Source organism: Vombatus ursinus, unplaced genomic scaffold (assembly GCF_900497805.2).
Source record: "Vombatus ursinus unplaced genomic scaffold, bare-nosed wombat genome assembly UNPS02000580.1, whole genome shotgun sequence".
Classification (NCBI taxonomy): Eukaryota; Metazoa; Chordata; class Mammalia; order Diprotodontia; family Vombatidae; genus Vombatus; species Vombatus ursinus.
This window is the reverse complement of record NW_020940358.1, coordinates 29,717,772-29,744,199: the sequence shown is the minus strand read 5'-3', so window position 1 is coordinate 29,744,199 and position 26,428 is coordinate 29,717,772. Positions and strand designations below refer to the sequence as shown.

The following is a 26,428-nucleotide window of genomic DNA, read 5'->3' as shown; positions in this document are numbered from 1 at the left end:
TCCCTGTACTATATTTATACGTGTATATATTGTATTGTCACCTTCCCCATAGATGATCAGCTACTTGAGGGCAGGCACATAGTAGGTACTTAATAAAGTCTTGCCAAATTGAATTCAAAGTAACAAGCAGAATCACCTTGAATCCCAAAAGCAAAGACTTGAAAAGATATATGGCTTAGGTGTTGAGGGGTAGCTATTAATGACACAAATGTGAGAAACAAGAGAACAATGATGGTATCATGGAAAAAGCACTGGATTCAGTCAGACACCTTAGTTTAAATTCCAGTTCTGCCACTTACTCCCTTTATAACACTAGACAAGTTGCTTAATCTCTCTGCATCTTGCTTTCCTCATCCATAAAATGAAGGCACTAGATTATGTTGCCTAAGGTCCTTTCCACCTATGAACCTATGCCATCCATGTTGGAGGAATTCCACCTGTGTGAAATTAATGCTTTCATATCTGGACTAATGATCTCTCTCAAACTTTTTAATACTTCCCTCCAAAAAAAATCCACATTTATTAAACATGTGCCTGTCACATAGAAGACAAAAATAAAACAGTCCCTGCCCTAAAGGAGTTTATAATCTACTGTGGGGAAACAACATAAACACAGATAAGTAAATATAATACATTTGTGGATGGGGAAGGAAATGGGTCAAGATAGTCTTTATCAATTGATTCCCATTCCCCCCCAGCCAGTTGATGGAATTGCAGAAGATAATTGGAATTGCAGGTAATAAAGTATTAATGTAGTAAACAAGAAAAAAGATACAGCTATATGTTATTCCTTTACCAAGTGTGAAGAAGTTCTCTTTGATAGAACTAGAGTATGGCTAACTGAAGCTTTGGTTACATGGAAGAGTAGAATTTTAAAAGATGAATAGCTTTGTAAAATGTGACCCCTGGCCACAAAGAAAAGGGCCATCAATGAAGGCAGAACCCAGCTCTTGAGAAGGGACTGCTTTTTGTTTTTCCCCTTACACTTCTACCATATGGCAGTGATGGGGAGCCCCTACCTAGTGAACCATAGGCCATTTTACTTTGCAGTAAAGTCACTTGCTTAATAGGAGACACTACACCCAGTAGGGAACAGGCAAGAAAAAGAAAAACAACTCAGATGTGACATCTCTAAAGAGAGTGACCTCTGGCAGCAAGGAAGAGAGCTAACTGTAGATTCAAGAATGAATTAGCCCTGGTGGTCAAGAGTAGAGTTGCAAAGAGAAACAGGCCAAGGGAATTCAAGTAAGCAAACTGCTGTGAAAAGATACTGCACTTAGGGGTAAACGGTATTACAGCATCATGAGAAGAAAAAGAACAGGAGGTCCCTGCAATGTAGGAGGCATGAGTTACCTCATCCACATGTATGCCTTATATTTGTGGCCCTCTACCAGTATTCTCTATGCTCACTATTTCTAGTGCTTTCTATCTCCATTGCTTTGGACAGTGCCTGGCATATAGAAGATATTTTATCATGTTTATAGAATGAATGAATTTCAGTTATAGAATGTATGAGATAAGCATTGAATATATTTCAAACTCATGGTTTTAGCTTACTCTGCCTCATATGGCTTATTGATGTAGACTCTATCAGTTATTTGGATGACTTTATGTTTAGGCAATCAAAACCTCTTAATACTAATAATGATAGCTTGCATTTATATGGTGCTTTAAAATTTGCCCCTCATTTTATGAATGTAATACCTGCTGGCTAGATTTATGTTTTTCTTAATATCCCCACATATTTCTTCCACCTGGAATATGTCAAATGGGGAAAGTATCAGTGACTTGTAGCAAATGGGAGCTGCATAAGGGCTTTGATGAGCCTTTAAATCCAATTGCCTGAACTTCTTTATGGCACCCACACCAGACAGGCATCCTTGGGCACTATGCTAGGCAGACCAGGCCAGAAAGACAGGCCAAAGACAGACTCTATGGCAGTGAGCTAGCTGACTGCATTTGAAATCTTGGTTGGAAGTCATTCTGTGCCATAGCAATAGGGGATTCCCTCTCCCCCACCATTTCTCTTGGGCATCTGGAGTTTAACAACAGGAACATTGAGGGAGAAGTTGCTACTTTGAAAATGTGAGGTAAATGTTGACAGAGATACAGCTTGGACAAAGAGCTTACCTCATGAATTAATAGGACCCTGGCCAGATGGCAGCATCCGATGATGTCAGGGATCTTTTCTGGAACCTTGGAGTCAGACATAGATTATCTCTTCATGACTCAGAGTGACACCTCCCCTCAGGTGTGGTGAGACTGTCTATTTCATTCATCTAAAATATTGGGGATTGGGGCAGCTAGGTGGCGCAGTGGATAGAGCACTGGCCCTGAAGTCAGGAGGACCTGAGTTCAAATCCGGCCTCAGGCCAAACACTTGATGCATACTAGCTGTGTGACCTTGGGCAAGTCACTTAACCCTGATTGCCTCACTAAAAAATAAAGATAAATAAAATAAGAGAAAATATTGGGGATCAACAACAGCTCTCCTCTGCTAATGACTCATTCCCTTGTCAAGAGTTTCCTAGAAGCAACTACCTGGGAATTCTTTTGCACAATATCTTCTTTAGTTCTGATTTTGTTTGTATCATGTTCTCTTGATTCTCTTTACTGCTGTCCCCTTGTCTTCTTCTCATAGACTCATAGGCTTAGTCCTAAAAAGAAGTTCAAAGTTCATTGAATTCAACCCCCTGATTTTACAGATGAAGAAACTGAGGCTAGGAGAGAATAAGTGACTTGGCTAGGGTCATATATCTGGTAAGTGTCAAAGACAGGATTTGAACCTGTGTTTTCTGTCTCCAGATCCAGCATGTTTATCCACTACACCCACCATACTGTCAAACAAAAAGGAATCACTCAGAAAGGGAAATCAAAACTATTACTCAAAAGTGAAGAAATCTTTGATGGTGGATGGATGGATGGATGGATGAATGACTATGGAATTGTGTCCTATAAATATAGGGATTAACTTCTCTTTACAATCAACACTTACTTATGGTACAATATTTTAAAAATTAAATTGAGCACCTCATGAACACTGTGGACAACATACAAAAATTATGGTATTATCGATGCCTTTAAGAAGATTACTAGCAGAATTTGGCCCTTTGACTGAATCCAAACTTCACAGGACAAAGCCCCTTAATAAAATGATTTGTTCTGTAAAACTTGGACTCAGTCAAAAGGCCACACCCAAGGATCTTGAAGGCCACATGTGGCCTCTAGGCTGCAGGTTCCCCACCCCTACAACAGGTTAAAAGGAGGACAGTTTCATGTAGGGAAATCTCATGAGTAAAGGCAAGAATGAGACTTGGAAAATGTTCTTTCTTGAATCGTAGCAATAAAACTGTTTAAAGTTAGAAAGATAAGTTGGCCCAACCTCTCCATATTTGTAGGTAAGAAAATTGAAACCCAGATTGAGAATTGGCTTTTCCAAGGTCACATAGCTAGGAGAACTCAGTTTCTGTAGCTCCAAATCCGGTGTTCTTTCTACTATATCACTCTACAAACTTTATTTTGCAATGAAAAAACTATGCAGTTTTTATTTCCAATAAAGAGTCTCAGACCTTTCAATTTCTTGGACATCATGAAAAGTTGAGCCATACACTATACCTTTGATTATAGGGTGGGACAGATTCAACTGATTGTTTAAAAATAAAATTCGAGGCCTCTAGAAGAGCAACCAAAATTTTCAAATGGGTAATATCACCCAGGCAGTCTCAGAGGAATCATAGATGAATTTGATGTCCTTTCTGACTCCAAAATGTTACAATGTGGTACCCATAATAGGCTGGGCCCATGGGGAACTCCTTCCACCAAAGCTAACAAAATGTTCTAGGGGGCTGCTTGAAACACAGAGGTTAATCAACTTTTGCCCAGGGTCACACTGCTAAGAATTATTAGAAGCAGGATTTGAAGTCAGCACTTTCTGACTCTAAGTCACTTGCATTCTATCCATGATGCCATCCAGTTTGTCTTGTGATTACATTCCCGAAACAGAGTGAAAAAAAGATGATACTGTCCAGACCCAGAGGAAATACAATGAAACAAACAAACAAAAAAGCTCCCTCAGGCTTCTCTATATCTACTGATGGTACCACCATTTCTCCAATCACTTAAACTCAGAAACCTTATTTATCTTTTACTCATCCCTCTCCTTCAACATCCAAATCTCAAATCCTACTGTTTCTACTTCCTTAATATATCTTGCATCTATCCTCTCCTTTCTGCTCCTAACACAACTTCTCTATTTTAACAGCCCCCTGACTGATCTGCCAGTCTTCATTATTTCTCCCTCTTTAATCTATGCTTCTACCGCTGCCAATTTAGTCTTCCTAATGTACAGCTCTAAGTAGTTTTGTTCAAAAGCCTTGGCTTCCCATTGCCACCAAACAATCAGTCATTTAGTGTTTAAAGCCCTTGCTAATGCCAGGCACTATTCTAATCACTAAGAATACAAAGAAAAAGCAAAAACAGTACCTGCCTTCAAGGAACTTACATTCTAATGAAGGAGAAAATATATACATCTACAAGTGTCAAATAAGTATCAATTCTTCTCATATTCAAGATCCTCTATAATCTTGTTCCAGATTTTTCCTGCCTAACTCCTACTGCTTATCAACACATATTCTACATTTGAGCCAGACTATAATACTCACCATCCCCACCCTGCCTGCCCTGCCCTTCTCCCATCTTTGTTCCTTTACTTTGCTTTTGTCCTGTGCCTGGTAATGCACTATCCTGCAAGCCTCCAGAACCTCTATGTATTGAAATTCCTCTATTCCAGTAGAAAGAACCCTGGCTTTGGAATCAGAGGACCAAGGTTCAAATTCTAGCTCCATTTACTAACTGTGTGAACTTGGGTAAGTGTCCTTATTTCTCTACACCCCAGTTTCCCAATCTATAAAATTGAGGATATTGGACTTACGACCCTTGGGGTCTGAAAGCTCTAAATCTATGATTCTATGGTCAAACTCAGGAGTATTCCTGGATCCCTCCAGCTCAAAAGAAAGGATCTCCTCTTCCTCTACTTGGTCCTAGCACTTTGGACCCCTCCTTTTATATACATCGCATTCTGCCTTGTGTTACATCTATTTGTGCCTTAATATCTGTGAACATGTCCTAACATTATGCTTCTAGTGAAGCTTTGTGACTGTAAATGATAGAGCATTATAGTCTCTGAAGAATTTATGTGAGGGCTCAACCAAAGGGCAATGAGAAGGTGAATGGTCCCTGTGAGCAGGACACACTTACAAAAAAAAAATTGCTCAGGAGAAGCATCTTAAAGCATCTTTATTATCAAGGAGATGTGTGGGGAATATATGGGCAAAAGAGGGGGAAAACCAGTGGACAGCCACCATGCTCCATGATTATCCTGGCAAGTTGGAGAGCAGGGGTTCCTAACCTGGGGCCATGAACTATGCAGTCTAGTCCTATCTTCTTCATCCTAATTAGATGTACCATATAAAGCTCTGTTGACTGGTTGTACCTCTTAGGGATATTGAATTCTTCCTTGTTTCAGCTTTTTTTTATTTTAAGAGGCAGTATGATAGAATGGATAGTGATAGTCTTGAAGTGGGGAAGACCAGGGCTCAAATCTTGCCTCTTCTTAGGAGGCACATATTAGCTGTGTGACCCGGAGCAGGTCACTTACCCTCTCTGAAACTCAGTTTCCTCACTTACAAAATAGAGAGAGTAATACCTGTACTACATGCCTCATAGGATTGTTATAAACCTTTAAACCTAAGAAAATGTGAGTTATTATTCCAAAACTATTCGTCTTCTTAGACAGTAAGCCCAGGATTTATTTCTCTCTCCCCAGATGTCCTTGAGCTAGGTGGATCTGATGGTGGCTAGGGAGTCCGAGAGCAGTGAGACTAGAGTTAAAAAACTCAGGCCTCTTATCATGTCTTGAAGTTTTGGTGGCCCAGGCTCAAGCCACAACACCCTCAGCTGCCATGACAGTCATGAGTAAGGTATGCTGTCGATCAGTCCTGAGAGCGCCTCAGAACCCTGGAGACTAGACCTGGGAAGGTGCCTGAAGACCCAGCTTGCACCACTTCTGTATGGAACCTTTCCTGATTCTCCCGACTGCTAGTGTCCACATTCCCAAACGACTTTGTATTAACTTAACTACTAAACTACAGCACATCTAATTACTCAACTACTTTGTATTTATTTGCATTTATTCCCTTTATATTTATTTCCTATATATGTACTTGTCTTCCCTATCAGAATATAAATCTCAGCAATACCTTGCTTCTGGTCATCTCATGCCTTTTCACCGGCTGTCCCCAGTGCCAGTGCCTCCCTCCTCACCTCCACCACCTGCCTCCCTTCGAGATTCAGCTCAAATTTCACCTTTAGCAGGAGGTCTGTTTGAGCTGAGGGTACCTTCCCTCCATCCACTTTGCATATATCTTGTATGTACATACTTGTTTACATGTTATATTCCCATTAGAATGCAAACTTCTTGAGGGCAGAGATTGTTTTCGCCTTTCTTAATATCTTCTCATTGTTGAGTCATCTTTCTTTTCAATCTTGTCTACCTCTTTGTGACCCTATTTGGGATTTTCTTGGCAAAGAGACTGGAGTGGTTTGTCATTTCCTTCTCAAGCTCATTTTACTGGAACTGAGGCAAACAAGGTTAAGTGACTTGCCCAGGGTCACACAGCTAGTAAGTGTCTGACACAGGATTTGAACTCAGGTCTTCCTGACTGCAAGGCCCAAAGCTCTATCCACTGTGCCACCAAGCTTCTCATTTATATCCTCAGTGCCTGTTCAAGAACTTAATAAATGTTTGTTCACTGACTCGTGAGTAGGAATTGTTACACTCTTTGTATATGTATCCCTAGCACCTAGAACAGTATTTGGCACATAGTAAGCATTTAGTACATGCTCGCTGCTTAATTTAAATCCCTGAGGCAATCCTGAGACTCTGGGGATGACAGCACTACGTGGAAGGGCCCTGCTTCCTCCCAGGGTTTCCCATGCTAGGATGCTCTCCTCACCTTTACTTCTCTTCCTTCCTATATTCCTCGATTCCTTCAAGGCTCACCTCCTGCAAGAGACCTTTCCTAATAGACAATAATTTTCCCTCCATTTGTGAGAGCCTTTTTCCACTGAGATGACTTTGTATTCTATACTACAAACTTCTTATTTTCTTATCAACCAACAAGTGTTTATTAAGCACTCACTAAGTACCAGGCGCTGTTAGGACCCAGGGCTACAAGACAAAATCTTGCCCTTGAGATATTCTAAGCTGATATTCTAAAGGGGAGGCAGGGAAGCAGGGAAACAACATGTGCATATCTAAGAATATACAGAATTTCTGCAAAATGAGTACAAGTAGCTTTGGGAAGAGGTGCATGGGGAGTGGGAAGAGGCTGTAGCAGGGCAGAGGGCCCCAGTAGGCCTCACGGAGAGGGCAGTGCTTGAGCTGAGACTGGATGGAAACCAGGGATTCTATGAGATGGCGATAAGAAGGGACGGCTCTATGCCGTCTATGCCGAGTGGGGAGTCGGGGCTTCATAATTGTTTGTTGAAGGGGCAGCTAGGTGGCGCAGTGCATAGAGCACCAGCCTTGGAGTCAGGAGGATCTGAGTTCAAAGTTGCCCTCAGACGCTTGACACTTAACTGGATGTGTGACCCTGGGCAAGTCACTTAACCCCGATTGCCTCACCAAAAAAAAAAAAAAAGGCAGAAACATAATTGTTTGTTGAATGGAACACCGGAGGAAGGGTAAGGAGAAGTAAGGAGAACTGGCTGATGAAGAAGGACTGGGGACTGCAACAATAAGAAAAGTTTCCATTTGTAACTGGGCGGAGTCAAGTTTTACCAGACACTTTCCTTGGAGGTAAACAATGTCTGCAGTGTTATCTTCATTTTACATTTTCTTTCCTCTGACTGTCTTTTAACCCCCTTACAATCCAGCTTCCAGCCTTCTCATCCCATTGCACTCGCTCCCTCCAAAGTTACCAGCTATCTCTTAATTGCCAAATGGCTTTTTCCCAGTCCAGTTCTCCTCGATTTGTCTGCAACCTTTGACACTGTTGACCACTCTTGCCTCCCTGATCCTCTTTTCTCTCCAGGTTTTTGGGATGCCACTTTCTCCTGTTTCTCCTCCCACCTATCTGACTGCTCCTTCTCTGTCTCCTTTGCTAGATCCTTTTCCATAACTCACCCTTTCTGTAATATGTGAGAACCCTCGAGGTTCTGTCCTGGGTCCTCGTCTCTTCTCCCTCTATACCGCTTCACCTGATGATCTCATCAACTCCCATGGATTTAATCAACCATCTCTGTGCTGATGATTCTCAGATCTACCTATTCTGCCCCAGCCTTTCTGCTGACTTCCAGTATCGTATCTCCAACCGTCTCTCAGACATTTCAAACTAGACGTCCAGTAGCGACCTTAAACTCAACGTGTCCAAAATCTCTTTATCTTTTATTTTAAAACATCCCCCTACCCCTCCACCGACCTTCCCTATTACTATAAAGGACAACACTCTTCTCCTAATCCCTCTGTTTCATAACCTAGGAGTTAATTTTTGCTCTTCACTATCTCTCACCCCCATATCTAAGCTGTTGCCAACACCTGTTGACTTCACCTTTGCAACATCTCTATTTATTTATTTTTAGTAAATAGTATTCTATTTTTTCCAATTACACATAAAGATAGTTTTCAACATTCATCTTTTACAAGATTTTGAGTTCCAAATTTTTCTTTCTCCTTCCCATCTCCCCTCCCTAAGACGGCAAGCAATCTGATATAGGTTATACCCGTGCAATTATGGAAACATTTCCACATTAGTCTCTCTTAAAGAAGTCCTCTTTTCTCTTCTAACATTGCCACCATTCTCGGGCAGACCCTCATCACCTCACAGTTTGATTATTGTAATAACCTGTCAGTGGGTCTGCCTTCCTCAAGTCTCTCCCCACTCCATTTAGCCACTAAAGTGATTTTCCTAAAGCACAGTTGCTATAATGTCACCGTTGCCTCCACTGGCTCCCTATTGCCTCCAAGATCAAATACAAAATGTTCTGTTTGGCATTCAAAGCCCTTCATAACCTACTTCCCTCCCACCTTCCCAGTCTTCTTACACCTTACTCTCTGCCATGTACTCTTCGATCCAATGACATTGGCTATTCCACAGACAAGACACTCCATCTCTCCAAACTCTGGGCATCTTCTCTGGCTGTTGCCTATGCCTAGAATGCTCTCCCTCCTTAACTCTTCTGCCTCCTGATTTTCCTGGCATTCTTTCAGCCCAAACTAAAATCTCATCTCTTCCTGGAAGCCTTCCCCAACCCCTCTTAATTCCAGTGTCTTCACTTGGTTATTTCCTCTTCATCCTGTATATAGCTTGTTTGTCTATATTTATTTGAATGTTAACTCCCCCATTAGATTGTAAGCTCCTTGAGGGCAGGCCTTTTGCCTCTTTTTGTATCCCCAGTGCTTAGCCATATCTGGCACCTAGTAGGTGCTTAATAAATGGTTATTGGTTGATTACAGAAGAGAAAACTGAAGCTTAGAGAAATTAAATAACTTGCCCACAGTCCCCATAGCTCATCCGAGGGGCAGCAAGACTCACTGCAATGAACACTCACCGTGCAGAGGAGCTGTCTTTTAAGTGTCTCTGCTACTTATTGCCAGTGTGACCTTAGGCAAATAACTGTACCTCTCTAGGCCTCTGTAAAATGAGAGTATTAAACTAAGTGTCCTCTGAGGTCCCTTTCTGCTCTAAATCTTTCAGCCTTAGGATACTCAGTCCCCCTCGACACCAAGTCCCAGGCTCTTTCCACTAACACAACTCACTTTCCCAGCTGAGAAGAATAATCCGGCAGCTCCAGCAGCAGCAGTAGCATATAGATTAACTAGGTCATCTCTGCAGTTTTCCAGGTTGGAAGGAAGACAAAAGGTTTCTGAGAAGGTAGAGGTGTGTTTCTGGGCCACTGAACCAGCTGAAAGCTCTGCAGGAAAATGGCCAGATGCAAGAAGAGAAACCTCTGCAGTTCTAATTATTATTATCATTTTAAAATCCATTTTTCCTTGATTCTGTAGTTGGAAGGAAGGAGGGAGAGAGAAGACATGAGACAGTTCCTTAAGACTGTGGGGTTTTCTGATGTAGCTCTGTACTGGGGATGCTCTCACATATAGGGACACAATTTTTTTGATAATAAATTTTTAGTTATTTGCTTATTAAAATGCTCCTTTCTTTTTCATCTAAAAAAAAGAAAATAAAATTTTAACCCTATCTTTCATATCACCTACATTGCCTAATGTACCCTTCCTCCATCCTTGCCCCAAAAGAGGGGAAAAAAACAGTTCAGTAAAACTAATCAATACATAAGAAAAGTCTGATGTTATACATAGCATTTCATACTCAGAAGTCCCCATCTCTTCAAAGAAGTGGGGGGGAGGGGGCAGTGACAGGGCACAATTTCAGGCAGAGCTGCCTGTTGCAAGAGATTAAGCAAAAGCTAAAAGAACTAGGGAAGAAACTAGACAATTTTGATTATGTATGTATGCATACGTTCACGTACATATGTATAGCTGACATTTACTTAGCACTTTAAGGTTTGCAAAGAGCTTTACACAGTATTTCTTTTGAGCCTCACTATCACCCAGTAAAGAGAGGAATGCCAGGTATTGTTCTTATCTTACAAAAGAATAAATCGGTTCAGAGAGGTTGTGTCTTGCCCAGTAACACAACTTCACATAATCACCACATTTTTAGAATTGGAAGAGACCTCATTGGCCATCTAGGTTAGCCCCTACCCAAAAAGAATCCCCTCTGCAATATACCTGCCAAGTGATCATCCAACCTCTGCTTGCAGACCATCTCTGAGGAAGAAACTACCACCTCCCAGGGCAGCCCATTCCACATTTGGACAGCTTAGAGTCTTAGAAAGTTTTCCCTTGTATGAAGCCTAAATTTGTCTTTGCAACTTCCACTCATGCTTCCTGGTTCTGCACTCTGGAGCTAACCAGATTAAATCCAATCTCTCTTTAACATGCCAGCCCTTCAAATACTGGAACAAAAAACCCTTGTGGGGCAGCTAGGTGGTGCAATGGATAGAGTACCAGCCCTAAAGTCAGGAGGACCTTAGTTCAAATGTGACCTCAGACCAAACACTTGACACTTACTAGCTGTGTGACCCTGGGCAAGTCACTGAACCCCAATTGCCTAAAACAAACAAACAAACAGAAAAAAAAAAACAACTTATTGGGGGGCGGAGCCAAGATGGCAGAGTAAAAACAGTGACTTGCTTGAGGTCTCCCCCAAATACCTGTAAAAAGTGGCTCTAAACAAATTCCAAAACAGCAGATCCCACAAAAAGAGTGAAAAAGGGGTAAGAATGGACATTTTAATTATTAACATTTTCTCATTGTAGCACTTAGCAGAAAGAAAACAAAAAGCATTTTTTCCTATCCTTCCAGGTACCTACTTTACATCTGGGGAGGAAGAGAAAGATGAAAAGACTTGTCCCTTAAAACCCTGAGAGGTGGGAGGGGGAACCCTTAGACTGCATGAGTGTTTGCCTGCAGGGGGTGCATGGGGAGAGGACCAGGCTTGTCTTTAACTAGTTCCTTTAGCCAGGATGAGCCAAGAAAAACAATCCCAGCCCCAATGATCCAGAGAGAATAGGGGAGGTCAGCAGAAGAGTCCCATCTCCTGCCCTCACCCAAAGTAAGAGGAGTCTCTCTCTCTCTCTCTCTCTCTCTCTCTCTCTCTCTCTCTCTCTCTCCCTGCCTTCGGGACAACACAAACCTCTACACCAGCACCCAAACCCTTTCTTATTTTGACTTATTTTGCTGTGTTTTGCTTTTAGGGAAAAGTATCCTCTCTGTCTTTAGAAGGAAGGGGTTGAAGAGGTGACTGGCCATTAACTAAAATGATGTTCTTTCTTAAGTGCCAATGTACTGCGGTGGGAGATCTTTTGGGGATATTCTCTTGGGAAAGACTGGATCCCAGCTCTCCAGGAAAAGTGTTGGAGGATTAGAGAGTAATCATTTTAGACTTGGTGTGGGGAGAGAGGAAGTAATAAGGGAAGACTTCAATCCCTGAAATTCAATCTGTAACCAGGAAGCCAAAACCAAATGGCAACTTATTCTAGTGATGGTGCCTGGCCCACTGGTGATATCTAGTGATAGGTGCCTGCCTATCCTGCTGCTCTCATCTGAGCCTTAATCTGGATCTCTTGACCTTGTGTATGGTTATTAATGGAACAGGGACACTCTCTTTTTTAATCCTTCCCTCATGCTCTGAGACCAGCCCAAGACTTCACAAAAAGGATAATATTTGGGTCTCACTTTGATCAGGCACAGGCAAGGTTTGGAGATGGCATTCCAGGTCAAGAAATTGGTTGAACAAAGACATAGATTCAGGAAAATATGAGGGCATATTCCAGAAATAGGGAATAACCAGTCTGGTATGACTGGAGGTAGAGTACGTGAAACTGGAATAATAGATCGGGACCAGGTTGCAAAGGGATCGTGGTCCACTTTCTGTTCCCTTTATATGGCCAGCCATTCCATCTCCTTGTCTTTGCACAGGCTGTGCTATCTATCCCCCGTGCCTAGAATGCATTCCCCCTCAACTCTACCTCTTGGAATCCTAGGTTTCCTTCAAAACTCAAGGCCAACCTCCTATGGGAGGCCATCTTGATCCCCTCCCCCCAGCTGTTAATACTCTTTTCCCCAGAAAATACTTTATATCTTTGAATTTTATACTTACTTTTCTGTATACATGTTATTTCACTTCTAGTAGAATATCACGGGTCTGTTGTATTTTTGTCCTTGTATCCTCAGCATCCAGCTCTGAGTCTGGTACATTATAAGTACTTAATAAATGTTTGTTAAATGAATGAATATTGATCTGGTAGGGAATCTGATAGATTAAAGGTTTTGAATTGGGATTGAGGTGATCATTGCTGTCTGTGCTTTAGGAAGAGTCATACTGCAGGAGGTGAATGATAGCTTGAACCCGAGAGAGGCTGAAACCAGTTACCAATTAGGAAGCTATCAAGACAAGAGAGAGGTATTAAGGAGCTTAGCCAACTAGAGTGGGGTGATGGGAAGGGGGAAAGAGAGGCCTGATTCTGGGGCTATGGTAGAGGTAGAATTGATAGGATTTGGTAACTAATAGATTGGGGGGAAAAGATTTCAAAGTTGGGTGATATAAGCAGACATAAGACAATTAAGAGGAAGATAAAAATGGGTTTGGGATGGGACCAACAAGCTTGGTATTAGACCTGTTGACCAGAAGGACAGGGTCGTTCAAGGTGGAGTTGAGGATATTCCCTTTATCAGGGTGATTGTTGTGGGAAAAAATGAGGTTATAATATAATATTACATATTATAATAAAGGTTATAAAGGTAAGAAATATCCCATAGAGTAGATGACTCTTGAGCCATGAGTCTACCTAGCTCAGTAGCCTAGGTCTCTCCAATAAGGAAGAGAAGGAACCAGGAACCGTGACTAGGGGGAAAAAATGTTAAGTTCCTTCAGTCCAGAAACTGTTTCATTTTTGTCTTTTTTTCCTCTGGTAGCTAGCACAGGGCCAGGCACATAGTGGATGGTTATTTATTCATACATCATTCAATCACTTGTTCCACAAGCACTTTTCAGACTCAATAGATTTATATAGATGGATATTGAATGAATGAAAGACCAAAGCCTCTGCCTTTCCCCATGGACAGCTCCACCCCCACCCCCACCCCCACCATTTCCTGTAGGAAGGAAGGACTAACTTAGAATCAATCTCAGAGTTGAAATAGACCACGGAGCCATCTAGGGCAACCTAAGCAGAGGTCCTCTTTCTGACATCCCTATCTGTCATTTAGCCTTCCTTTGAAAATTCATAGTGAGGAAGAATAATGCTGTCTCCTGGGGCAGCAGACTCTATGCCTGGATGACTCTAATCATTTGGAAATTTTTCCTCATGGCAAACCCAAATCTATTTTGGCATAACTTTCTTACATTGCTCCTAAATTCTGTTCATGGTTAAGCAGAGTAAACAAGTCAAATCCCGCTTCCCCAAGACAACCCTTTAAGTGCCTTCAGATAGTTACTTTGCTCAGTTTGGCTGATTGATTTCTCTTCTTTTCTTCATTTTATTTTTTTCTTTTAAAAACATTTTGTCATATGTATTGGCTCTCTGGGAAGAGAGGGAGGATACAGGGGAAATGCAGGTGATGTGAAAACAAAGCTATCCATAAAAACTTTAAAAATAAACCAACCTTTTAATAATACATCCTAGAATTTTGCTTGTAATTGAAGCCAAGCTTGCTAGCTTATTTTTAGATTACAACATTTTCTCTTTTTTGAAAACTGGGATAAAGTTGGCTTCTTCTTAAGGCCAGTTTCACCCTGTTTTCTGTGGTCTTTTCTTAAATTTTTTTTTTGATGCTCTTCCCTTACATCACTGTCACTTTCCAGTGACTCCCTTCACACCAATAGAACTATCCTTTGTAACAAGTAAGCATACTCAAGTAAAGCAAAGCAAGACTTTAGCCGTATCTGAGAATGTATGCCCCATGAGTTTGCTACCTCTCTACTGAGAGACTTCTCCATGACCTTTCTTTTTTTTTTACAAGTAAGTAAAAAATATAGACTGCTTCACAAATTTGCATATCGTCCTTGCATAGAGACCATGCTAATCTCTATATTGTTCTAGTTCTAATATGTTGTTCAGTCATTTCAGTCATATTCAACTCTTTGTGACCCCATTTGGATTGTTTTTTTGGGGGGGGTTGTTTTGTTTTGTTTTTGGGGCAAAGATTCTGGAGTTGTTGCTATTTCCTTCTCCAGCTCATTTTTACAGATGAGGAAACTGAGGCAAATAGAGTTAAGTCACTTGCCCAGGGTCCCATAGCTTGTAAGTGTCTGAGGCCGGATTTGAGCTCAGGAAGATGAATCCTCCTGACCCCAGGCCTGGCACTCTAGCCACTGTGCTACCTAGCTGCCCTACCAGTTTTGGTATATGAGTTGCCAAAAGGAGCACTCACTATAATCTTTTAAAGATCAAAGAACAACTTTGGACCCCTGGTAGGCAACCCTGATAGACAAGGGAACCTCCCCACCACCCCTTCACCAGAATGGCTTGGAGATCAACCTAGAGATTTTTGTTATAAGGGAGGAAGGAGAGGACATCTCAAAAGGATGAGGTACCAAGTGATATCACAAGGTGATATTCCTCATACATGATACCCATCTCCTGTCTCTGTGCCTTTGCCAAGGCTGTGCCCTATGCTTAGCATGCACTCCACTTTCTAGAATCCCAAGATTCCTTCGAAGCTTTGCTCAAGTCCAATATGCTTTTCTTGATTCTTTCTTGTAACTGTTACTACATCCCCTGACTCCTAATTTTGTATTAATGTATTTTATATGTCCTTATCTATGTACTTGTTTCCCTCAATAGAATGTAAGATCCTTTAGGGCAGGGATTGATTTGTTTTTGCTTCTGTTTCCCTCATCCCTTGAACTATGATTGGCACATAGCAGGCTTGCTGACAGAATGAAATTACTAAGGATCTTAGCTAAAGAGGATGGTGGTGATGATGAGGTCTAAAGGTTAGAGGTCCTGGCATCCCAAAATCACAACACTCGGGTCCTGCCTGAAAGAATTCGACCCAAGCCTTCTTGCAGCCAAAAACAAGGTTTATTGAAGATCTGCCATATTAGCCAGACTCTTAAGGAATCAGAGCATCTATGGGCCATTGGCTAGATTGTGAAAATCTGCACCTCTTGAGGGAGATAAGATGGACCTTATACAGAAAGACTGTGGGAGGGACCTAGGAGTGGCCAGTAAGCTGGGGTGAACAGAACTCCTGGGACCTGGACCTTGTGGCCAAGGCAGAATGGAGTCTAGCTAGGATTAAGGGTGGGAAATGGCAGGGGGCCATAGGGAGGTAAGACAATGGAGGGGAGATTGTGTGTAGCCACAATGAAAGGCCAGTTGATTATAGCCTCAGGTGAACAAGAGATTTGGCCAGGCAGGAAAGTCCAGGATTTTTCCAGATCCCAACCCCATCAGTGATGGGAAAGGGAAAAGAGCCTGATTCTAGAACTATGCATAGAGATAGAGTTGATAGGATTTAGTGAATGGGAAAGACCAGAGTTCAAGGTGGCCCTGAGCTTTCAGGGTCTCAGTTTACTTTCCTGGTCCTCCTCATATGATCATGCTTACAGAGAGAAGGGGAAAGCTTCAAAGAAATAAGACAAATTTTCTCCCTCTTCAAATTGCTTTGTATTTCTCCTTGTTGGGAAGGACCAATTCATTTTTATTTCTTGTCTTTGTATCTACCTAGCATAATGCCTTGCACATAATAGTTGCTTAATAAATTTTATAGAATTGAGGTTCTCTATCCCCCTCCAAGGGCAGCTAGGCGGCACAGTGGATAGAGTGCCAGGCCTAGAGTCAGGAGCATTCATCTTCCTGAGTTCAAATCTGGTGTCAGACACTAGCTATGTGACCTTGGGCAAGTCAATTAATCCTTTTTGCCTCAGTTTCCTTATCTGTAAAGTGACAGAGAGAAGGAAAATCATTCTATCTCTGCCAAGAAAACCCCAAATGGGGTGACAGTCAGACAAGACTGAAAAACTACTGAACAACAACAATCCTCCTACAATGGAGAGAAAGAAGAAAAATACCTAGGGGTTTGGCAAAGTTAGTTGAGTTCTCTGGATCCTCAGAACTTGGCTTCACCTTCAAGTATTGATGATGCTGCATCATTCAGAAATGAACTAAGGGATGACTTACCCTTTTCTAAGGCTTGCAGTCTTTCAGATGACTCTTAAACTTTGTACCTCCAGAGGTTTGGCTTATCATTCAAACTCTAAGACTTATTTCCACTAGTAAGTAAAACCTTACTTAATACATATGTCCCATTTAAAAACAAAACAAAACAAAACCCTGTGAGGTGAAGAATTCTCCTTGTTTTCCAGATGAGGAAGCTAAGGATGAAAGAAGTTAAAGTACTTACAATCCCTACAAAACCTAGGACTTGACCCCAGGTCTCCAGCCTCCAAGCCCAGTTTTCTTGCTAATACAGCTAATGCTGCCATCTTTTAGAAGAAAGTTTTATTAGTACCTTTTGTTTTCGCTTCATAATCATTTCTGAATATACACTTCCCCATCCCTCATCCACATCACAAAATTTCCAATGTAATAATTAATTTGTTAACACAAAACCACCAACAGTGACCTGGTTTAACAGTATTTATGCAATCATTCCACACCCAGAGTTCCTCACTTCTCCAAATAAAGAAGGAAGGTTAAATTCCTCATCTCTGAAGGGAGGTGGGGCAAGATTACTGAACTTTTGGCTTTGGTTATATAAAGATATGCTTATTTGGATTTGAGCAAAGCTGAACGGTGGAAGGAGTAAAAGCAAAACTGAAAGCTGGAGGTAGTAAAAGACCAAAACATCTGAATATAAAAGGAAAGCCCTTTCTGAGAAGAGAAGGAGGCACTCCATACCTTACAAAGGGTCAGAGGCTTGATTAGCTCAATTACATACAAAAAGGCCAGCCAAGACAATGAATTTGCTTGTTGGGCACAGATTGCCTCAATACCTTTGTCCCATCCTTCCCCTCCCCCCACACTCATCAGCTTAAGACCTCTACGGGAATCTGAAAAGTGTGTGGAAATGGATGATCACCTTACGGGTGGAATCTTTCACTGAAGGGAGAGTACTTGGAACCTAGAAGAATTGTGGAACTGGAGAGACTAGAAGTCTCGCCACTTCCTACCTAGAGAGAACAAATCTCAGAGCTGATGCTCTCTAGGAGTCAGAAGGTAAGAGGCTTTTTATCAATCCTAGGCTAAGTGTCATTGTCCTTGCTGACAAAAGCTGAGCCAGAGGCTAGATGTGGTGAAGCCTGCCACTGCTCATGGAACAGTGAGTGAGCCTGAGGAATCTAGTAGATTTACCCATCCAATGCCAAAGATGAGCCCTATGGCTCATATATAAGCTGGCACAGAAATATAAGTAACTGAGCTTTTGCTGAGCTGAAACTTTTCAAAAGCACTTCTGAAGAAGTCAAATATATATATATGTATATATATACATATACATATATGTATATATGTATGTAAGTATATATATTTATTAAAAAGACAAATTGAATTATATGGCATGACCAAAATAAGGATGTAGAAATCTGATCCTGAATGTTCTCAAACTTCCCAGCACCCACTTTTTAATTTTAGCCATGTCAGATTTTTTTCTCCTTGGAAAAATGCATCCATTTTTCAATAGGAGGTAAATAACAAATAAAATCAGTCTTAGGCAGAGGAGAATAATACTCCTAGAGACCAAAACTGTTTCCGTTCCCTTGATCAGAAGGCTATGTGTAGGTCAAGGATGATGATTTCAGATATCATACTGATAGTTTCAGGACACAGCAGACTGCGAAATCCCCAAAGTTCCTTTTAGTACTAATGGGTTTGGGGATGCTGAATTAAGTTCTCTACTGCAAAGGTCTACTCCTTATATGGAGCCTGACCTATTCCTGCAGTAGCCCATTGGTTGAGCAACCTGTCTAAACTAGCCCAGCAGTCAGATTGACTCACCCATCACTGATACCTTGCCCCACATTTTACTTCTTGTGGACTCTGCAGAAAAAGATAGCAGGGGCAGCTAGGTGGCGCAGTGCATAGAGCACCGGCCCTGAAGTCAGGAGGACCTGAATTCAAATCCGGCCTCAGACCAAACACTTGACACTTACTAGCTGTGTGACCCTGGGCAAGTCACTTAACCTCAATTGCCTAAAAAAAAAAAAAAGGATAGCAGAGTCTGGTAAGGGGTTAGGGATGGGGTATATTCAGAAGTGACTATGATATAAAAACAAAAAGACAACTTGTTTAATAGTAGATTGAACTCATCACTAAAGGAAGGAAGCCAACATTTATTAAGTGCCTACTGTGTGCCAGGCAGTGTGCTAAGCTCTTTACAAGTATTATCTCATTTGATCCTCATAATAACTCTGGAAGGGAGGTGCTTTTATTTTCACCATTGTACGGTACAGAAAATTGAGGCAGTGACTTGCCCAAGGTCATACAGCAAGTAAGTGTTTAAGGTAAATTTGAACCCAGGTCTGTCTCCTTGATTTAGAACCAGAGCCCTATCCACTGTGCCACCTTGCTGCATCACCAAACCCTTACTCCATGAAGAAATTCATGTGCACTCTTCAGAGAAAGAAAGGGCATTGAAACTCCATTGTTTCAGAATTTTGAGTTGCCTTGGTCATGTGTGTTGCCTACATGCATGGCAAATTCATGCTGACATTCCTGGATTCTATATGATTTTGTGGGATAATGCCCTAGATTTTTTGGGGAAATGCTTTGTAACTGCTATTCTTTTTTATGCCATTTCAGTAAATACATTTGCTAAAAAGCTAATGAAGTCTATTGGTTGATTGTTAAGAGGAAGCACACATCAAAACTACTTGGTACTAGCTAAGAAATAGAGTGGTGGATCAGTGGAATAGGTTAGTTACACAAGACACAGTAGTCAATGACTATAGTAATCTACTATTTGATAAACCCAAAGACCCCAGCTTCTGGGATAAGAATTTACTATTTGACAAAAACTGCTGGGAAAACTGGAAAATAGTATGGCAGAAACTGGGCATAGACCAACATTTTACACCCTATACCAAAATAAAGTAAAAATGGATACATGATTTAGATATAAAGGCTGATTCTATAAGCAAACTGGGAGAGCAAGGAAAGTTTACCTGTCAGATTTATGGAGAAAAGAAGAATTTATGACCAAAGATACAGAACATTCTGAAATGCAAAATGGATGATTTTGATTATATTAAGTTGAAAAGTTTTTGCACAAACAAAGCCAATGTAACCAAGATTAGGAGGGAAGCAAAAAACTGGGAAAGAATTTTTACAACCAATGTCTGATAAAGGCCTCATTTCCAAAATATATAGAGAACTAAGTCAAATTTCTTTTTTTTGTTTTTAGGTAATTGGGGTTAAGTGACTTGCCCAGGGTCACACAGCTAGTAAGTGTCAAGTGTTTGGTCTGAGGCCAGATTTGAACTCAGGTCCTCCTGACTTCAGGGCTGGTGCTCTATCCACTGTGCCAGCTAGCTGCCCCAACTAAGTCAAATTTCTAAGAATACAAGTCATTTCCCAATTGATAAATGGTCAAAGGATATGAACAGGAAGTTTTCAGATAAAGAAATTAAAGCTATCTATAGTCATATGACAAAATGCTCTAAATCACTATTGATTAGAGAAATGCAAATCAAAATGACTCTGAGGTACCACATCATACCCATCAGATTGGCTAACATGACAAAACAGGAAAATGACAAATGTTGAAGAAGATGTGGGAAAATTGGAACACTAACGCATTGTTGGTGGAGTTGTGAACTGATCCAACCATTCTGGAGAGCAATTTGGAACTATGCCCAAATGGCTATAAAATTATGCATACCCTTTGACCCAGCAATAGCACTTCTAGGGCTGTATCCCAAAGAGATTATAAAAATGGGGAAAGGACCCACATGTACAAAAATATTTATAGCAGCTCTTTGTGTGATGGTAAAGAATTGGAAATCAAGGGGATACCTATCAATTGGGGAATGGCTGGACAAGTTGTGGTATATGAATGTAATGGAATACTGTTGTGCTATAAGAAATGATGAGCAGGCAGACTTCAGAAAAACCTGGAAAGATTTGTATGGACTGATGCAAAGTGAAATGAGCAGAACCAGGAGAACATTGTACACAGTAATAGCCACATTGTGCGATGATTAACTTTGATAGACTTAGTTCTTCTCAGCAATGCAAGGATCTAAGACATTTCTAAAAGACTCGAGATAGAAAATGTTATCCACATCCAGAGAAAGAACTATGGCATCTGAATGCAGATAGAAGCTTACTGTTTGCTCTTTTTTTTTCTTTTGTTTTCTTTTATTTCTTCTTTCTTGTGGTTTCTGCTATTGGTATTAATTCTTCTTGACAACATGACTAATGTGAAAATGTTTAATAGAAGTGTATATGTAGAGCCTATATCAGTTGAACACTGTCTTGGGGAAAGAGGGGGAGAAAATTTAAAACTCAAAATCTTATGGAAGTGAATGTTGAAAACTAAAAATAAATAAATTTTAAAAATAAAAAAAAAGAAAAAAGAAAAAGAAGCACAGGAGTGTAGCTTATAAGTTACAGGGTTAGAGGATAGCCACCCACAGGGTTATCCCTAGCATCTGAGGCACCAACCACCCAGAGGGGTGGGACCTAACCTGCCGGGGCAAGTTGGAAGATGGAGCCCAGAGCGGGTGCTATATTAAATTAGTCTTTATATTTTCCTTATTGTCATTGGGTATATTGTTCTACTAGTTCTGCTTAGGTCACTGTGAATTCTTAAGAGTCTTCCCATGTTTCTCTGAATTGCTAATATTTTTCTTTTCTTTTTTTCTTTTTCTTTCTTTTTGTTTTGTTTGTTTTTTTTTTTGGTGAGGCAATTGGGGTTAAGTGACTTTCCCAGAGTCACACAGCTAGTGAGTGTTATGTGTCTGAGTCTGGATTTGAACTCAGGTCCTTCTGACTCCAGGGCCGGTGCTCTATCCACTGTGCCACCCAGCTGCCCCTTTTTGTCCTTTCTTACAATGCAGTAATATTCCATTCCATTCACACACCACGGTTTGTTCAGTCATTCCTTAATATACACAATTCCTCTTCAAGGAACTGTGCATCTCAAGGACCTACACTCCTAGCATTGTACCTGGCATACAGTAAGCACTTAATAAATGCTTATTGATGGGTGACAGAGATAGAGGAGTTACAGAGGAGGAAGGAAATAGAATCATAGAATAGAAGAGCCAGGAGACCCGATCTATGGGATCTTCTCTATTCTTTGTGGCTGAGAGCTATATGCCAGTTTCTCCATTGAAGGAATTTAGGATTTAGTTTGCTGTGGTCCTCAAACTTTTTTTTTGTTCATGTTACATCATCATCATTATTATTATTATTGTTATTATTATTATTATTCACTGTGAAGAAATGACACATCATGGGAAAATGTGAAGACTTTTGTGTATGTGATTGTAAACATAAGCTCAGTTAATACGGCTGTGAGTACAAGTTCCTTCCAATTTCTAGCACAGCTCTTTGCTATAGCACACCCTTTGGATGCCACTGGCTCTTGTTGGAGAGAAGACACAACAGTGAAGAGAGCTCATAGGATGTATTGTAGTGTGCCACAAAGGCTAGATGGATGGAACAGATGGGAAATCTCAAAGTAGGAAGAAGTAATTGAGTCCAGAGTGGTCAGAGGAAATTTCTAGGGAGAGCTGTGCACTGGTCTTTGAGGATGGATGGAATTTTGAGTGTGTAGAAAAGGGGAGTGTCCTTTTGCAGTCTCCAACTCAATTAGAATAAAACTCAGCTCATCTTCCTTCCTCCTCCCCCCATGAAGTGAATAACTCATCCTGGCATTCTGGGATCTGTGAAGAGATAAACCCAGAGTGATAGGGAAGGAGGTACCAGAGACAACCAATGGGAAGAAATTAAGGCAGGAAGTTGTTAGGGATGTCCAGCAGTAAGTCAGATAGAAGTCCAGACAGGCCACCTGGAAGTGAGCATTAGGCAGAAGTTCAGGCAGTAAGCAAGCCTCAGGGAAGTGTTACTATAGGTATGAGAACCCTTCAGTCACTGGACTGAAGTTTAAGACTAGGATTCCAGGTCTTGAACAGACTTTATGGGGCAGGGGACAGGAAGGAGAGAGGTCAGGAGTTAAAATGATAGTAATAGCATCTCTATAGTATCTGCTATGCCAGGCACTGTGCTAAGTGCTTTATAAATAGTATCTCATTTGATCCTCACAACAACCATGGGAGGTAGGTAATTTTATTACCTCCATTTTACAGTTGAGGAAACTGAGGAAAATAGAGGGCAAGTGACTTGCCCAGGGTTACACAGCTGGTCAGTATCTGAGGTCAAATTTGACCTCAGATCTTCCTGACTCTGGACTTAGTGATCTATCTAATGCAAACTGATTCAAATTTATGAGTCTTTTACCAACTGATAAATGGTCAAAGGATATGATTAGGCAGTTTTCAAAGGAAAAGATCCAAGCAAGCAATAGCTATATGACAGAATGCTCCAAATCACCTTCCCTGTTAATTATTTCCTATTTATCCTGTATATAGCATGCTTTCAATATATTTGTTTGCATATCATCTCCTCCATTAGATTGTAAATTCCTTGAGCGCAGGGGCTATCTTTTGCCTCTTCAGAATCCTTAGCATTTAGCATTGTGCCTGGCACATAGTAGCCATTTAATAAATCCTGATTGATTTGAAATTGAGAAATTCGAATTAAAGCGACTCTACAATTTGATCTCAGATTGGCAAAGTTGACAAGAAGGAAAATGACCAATGTTGGAAAGGCTGCAGGAAACATTACTACACTGTTAGTGGGGCTGTGGATTGATCTGGCCATTGTGGGAGGGTTACTGGAGAAATTCTGAGTGCTGAAGGCCAAGCCAGGCCAGGCCAGGGAAAATTAGTTGAAGGAACTGGGAATGTCAAGCTTGGAAATTTAGGGTGTTGGGATTGGATCATTACAGTTGTCTTCCAAAATAAGGAGAAATGGGTGGTAGTTACAGAGAAGCTGGATTGAATTTATAAAAACTTCCTATCAATTAGAGCCAAGGGGAGTGGACAGCTCTTGGAAGTAATGGGGCTTTCTCTTTCACTCCTCTCATTTTATAGATGAGGAAATGAACTAGAGAGTTTGAGGGACTTGTCAAAGCTCACCTAGGCAATAAGAAGCAGAATCAGGATTCACACTCAGGTCCTCAGACTTGAGACTCAGTGCTCTGCCCACATCATACTGCCACTCCCAAATGTTAAATTTAAATATGATGCTTTAGATATTGGACCTGTAGGTGACAGTGGATAAGATGATGGGTCTGGATTCAGGAAGACCTGGGTTCAAATCCAGCTTAAATCCCTTAGCTATGTGAACACCGGTAAGTCACTTAACCTGTCTGCCTTGTTTCTTCAACTGCACCTTCTTCAAAGGGTTGTGAGGATTAAATTAAGTATCTGGAAAGCACTCAGTACAGTAATTGGCACAGAATAGGAATTACATAAATGCTTATTCCCTTCCCTTCCTCCATGCCATTCCACCCCTACCCTGGCAAATAATGGGCAGAGGACATGATGCTCATTTAGTATCTCACTTTATCTATCATTCACCATCTCCCTAGCCAGACTTCAGGCCCACAAGGACAGATCCCTGCATCTCACAGGGGGCTCTGTACACAACAGGGACCAATGTTTATTAATAATGTTGATAATGGCCTAAGATTTATCAGTAGACCGGAAAAAGCTTTAATTCTGATCTTGGCTATGCAATGAGTTTCAGTGCTTTTGCTTCTCCTCATTTCTCTTAAATAAGAACTAAGATCCTGACTTGAGAGGTGAGAATAGAGGGAAGAAAATAGCTATTTTCAGATGTCTTGCAGCTACAATAAAGGTGACTCATGATTTATGTGGGGGTGGGGAATAAATACTACTGTATTCATGAAGATGAAGATGAGGGAGAGAATAGCAGATGAGCCCCAGCAAGATACTGCTTTCTCTACTGTCTCTTAGTCAGTACATTCCCATAGGATCTACCCACCCACACAGGTGGGAAGGGAAAGACAAGAGCAGCACAGTTCCAAAAGGGTGGGAAGAAAATCCACCAGGACTGGGAATTCTGGATTAAAATCCACTGAGGGGTGGGCTGTGTGTAGTTGTGGCCTGGCTTTAGATATTTGTAGCCCAGTCTAAGAAAATTCAGAAGGGGCTAGTCCAGTAGCTAGGAAAGTCCATTACTTAGGCATTTAGACTAGAAATTTAACCACCCACCACTGACTGCACATAGTCCATTCCTCTGTGAGCTCCTTGAGATCAAGGACTGCCTTTTTGGTATCCTCAGTGTTTTGCACTGTGCCTGGTACATGACATTTATTTACTGACTGACACAGGGAATGGAGATAATATTGGAACCTACCTACAGAGAATTAGAGGCTGAAATGTAGGAATACATTTGAGATCTAGAAAAGCTATACACAATCAAGATCTGTAGTTTCACACACAATCTTTTTTTTTCTTATTCTATTACTTATATAGAAAAGCTAATTTAGTGCTTTTCATTCAAAAAAATGGAGAAAATGAAACACATTTGGATTTGCCTGCTCCATTAGTATGAACTCTGAATGTCCCAAGAAGGGTTCGGAGAAGTGGCAGCACTCAACCTACTTCTGGTAGGAAAAAGCTGATTACAAATCATTTGGTTCCTTCAAGTCCTCACAAGTTCTTTGAAGAAACCTATTTGTCTCAACCATGCCCCAGTATGGGCAGCATGCCCTGTCATGCCTCTCCCTACCCCATGGTGGTGCCTCCTCTCTCCCTTCATTGCTCCACTACACAGCTTCCTAGTACGCTCGTTCTCTGCAGCCTGATTTTTCCATCGTAATCCATGCCAAGGGAGCAGTTTTAATACTATTTAATGGGCCAACACTCCATCAAAGAGGCCTGTTTCCAGGCCATTGCATGGGAAGACCAGATACTCAGCTTCTCGCCTCTGCGTTTCCTTCCCTTAGTCCTCCAAGGTGGCAGTTGTCTCTCTGAACCTTATCCCCAGGGAACAACTGAAGATGGCAAATCTCCATACAAATCAGGGAGTCCAGATTTCCTTTTTGCCCAGCTATGGTTCATACAATCACCCTCAGGTTGAAGTCAAACTTGGAAAATTCCAGGGGAAAAGGGAATTTTCCATAGGGGTTGGAATAATTGAACCTTGGCCAGGGAGGAGGCTGGAACAATTCCCCTGCCAATGGAGCAGGAGCAGACAGGATAGTTAGCGTGGTACTAACAGATGAAATGAGAAAAGCTTTGGCCTCCATGAAATCTTCCCAGCAGGGGAATAATGGTGAGGTAGACTCAAAGTTAACAGAAATCAGAATCCTTGAAGGTGATTTTTTCATATTTGAATCCCAGGTGACTAACAGTGCCTGGCATATAGTCAGAGCTTAATATTTGTTAGGAACTAGAACACTAGAATTGTTAAGACCAGATGATTTCTAATGCATTGTTGGTGGAGTTGTGAAATGATCCAGCCGTTTTGGAGAGCAATTTGGAACTATGCCCAAAGGGCTATAAAAATGTGCATACCCTTTGACCCTGAAATACCACTTGAAAGGATGCCCATCAATTAGGGAATGGCTGAACAAATTGTGGTATATGAATGTAATGGAATACTACTGTGCTATAAGAAATGAACAGGCTGATTTTAGAAAAACCTGGAAAGACTTGTATGTTCCGATGCTGAGCGAAGTGAGCAGAACAAGGAGAAAGTTGTACACGGTAACAGTCACATTGTGCGATGACTAATTTTGGCAGAC

General features: G+C 41.2%; 1 pseudogene; it reads right to left on the bottom strand.

The window, feature by feature from the left end:
• Positions 1 to 14,608: 14,608 nt before the first annotated feature.
• LOC114036771 lies at positions 14,609 to 14,708 on the bottom strand (annotated as a pseudogene).
• Between the last annotated feature and the right edge of the window lie 11,720 nt (positions 14,709 to 26,428).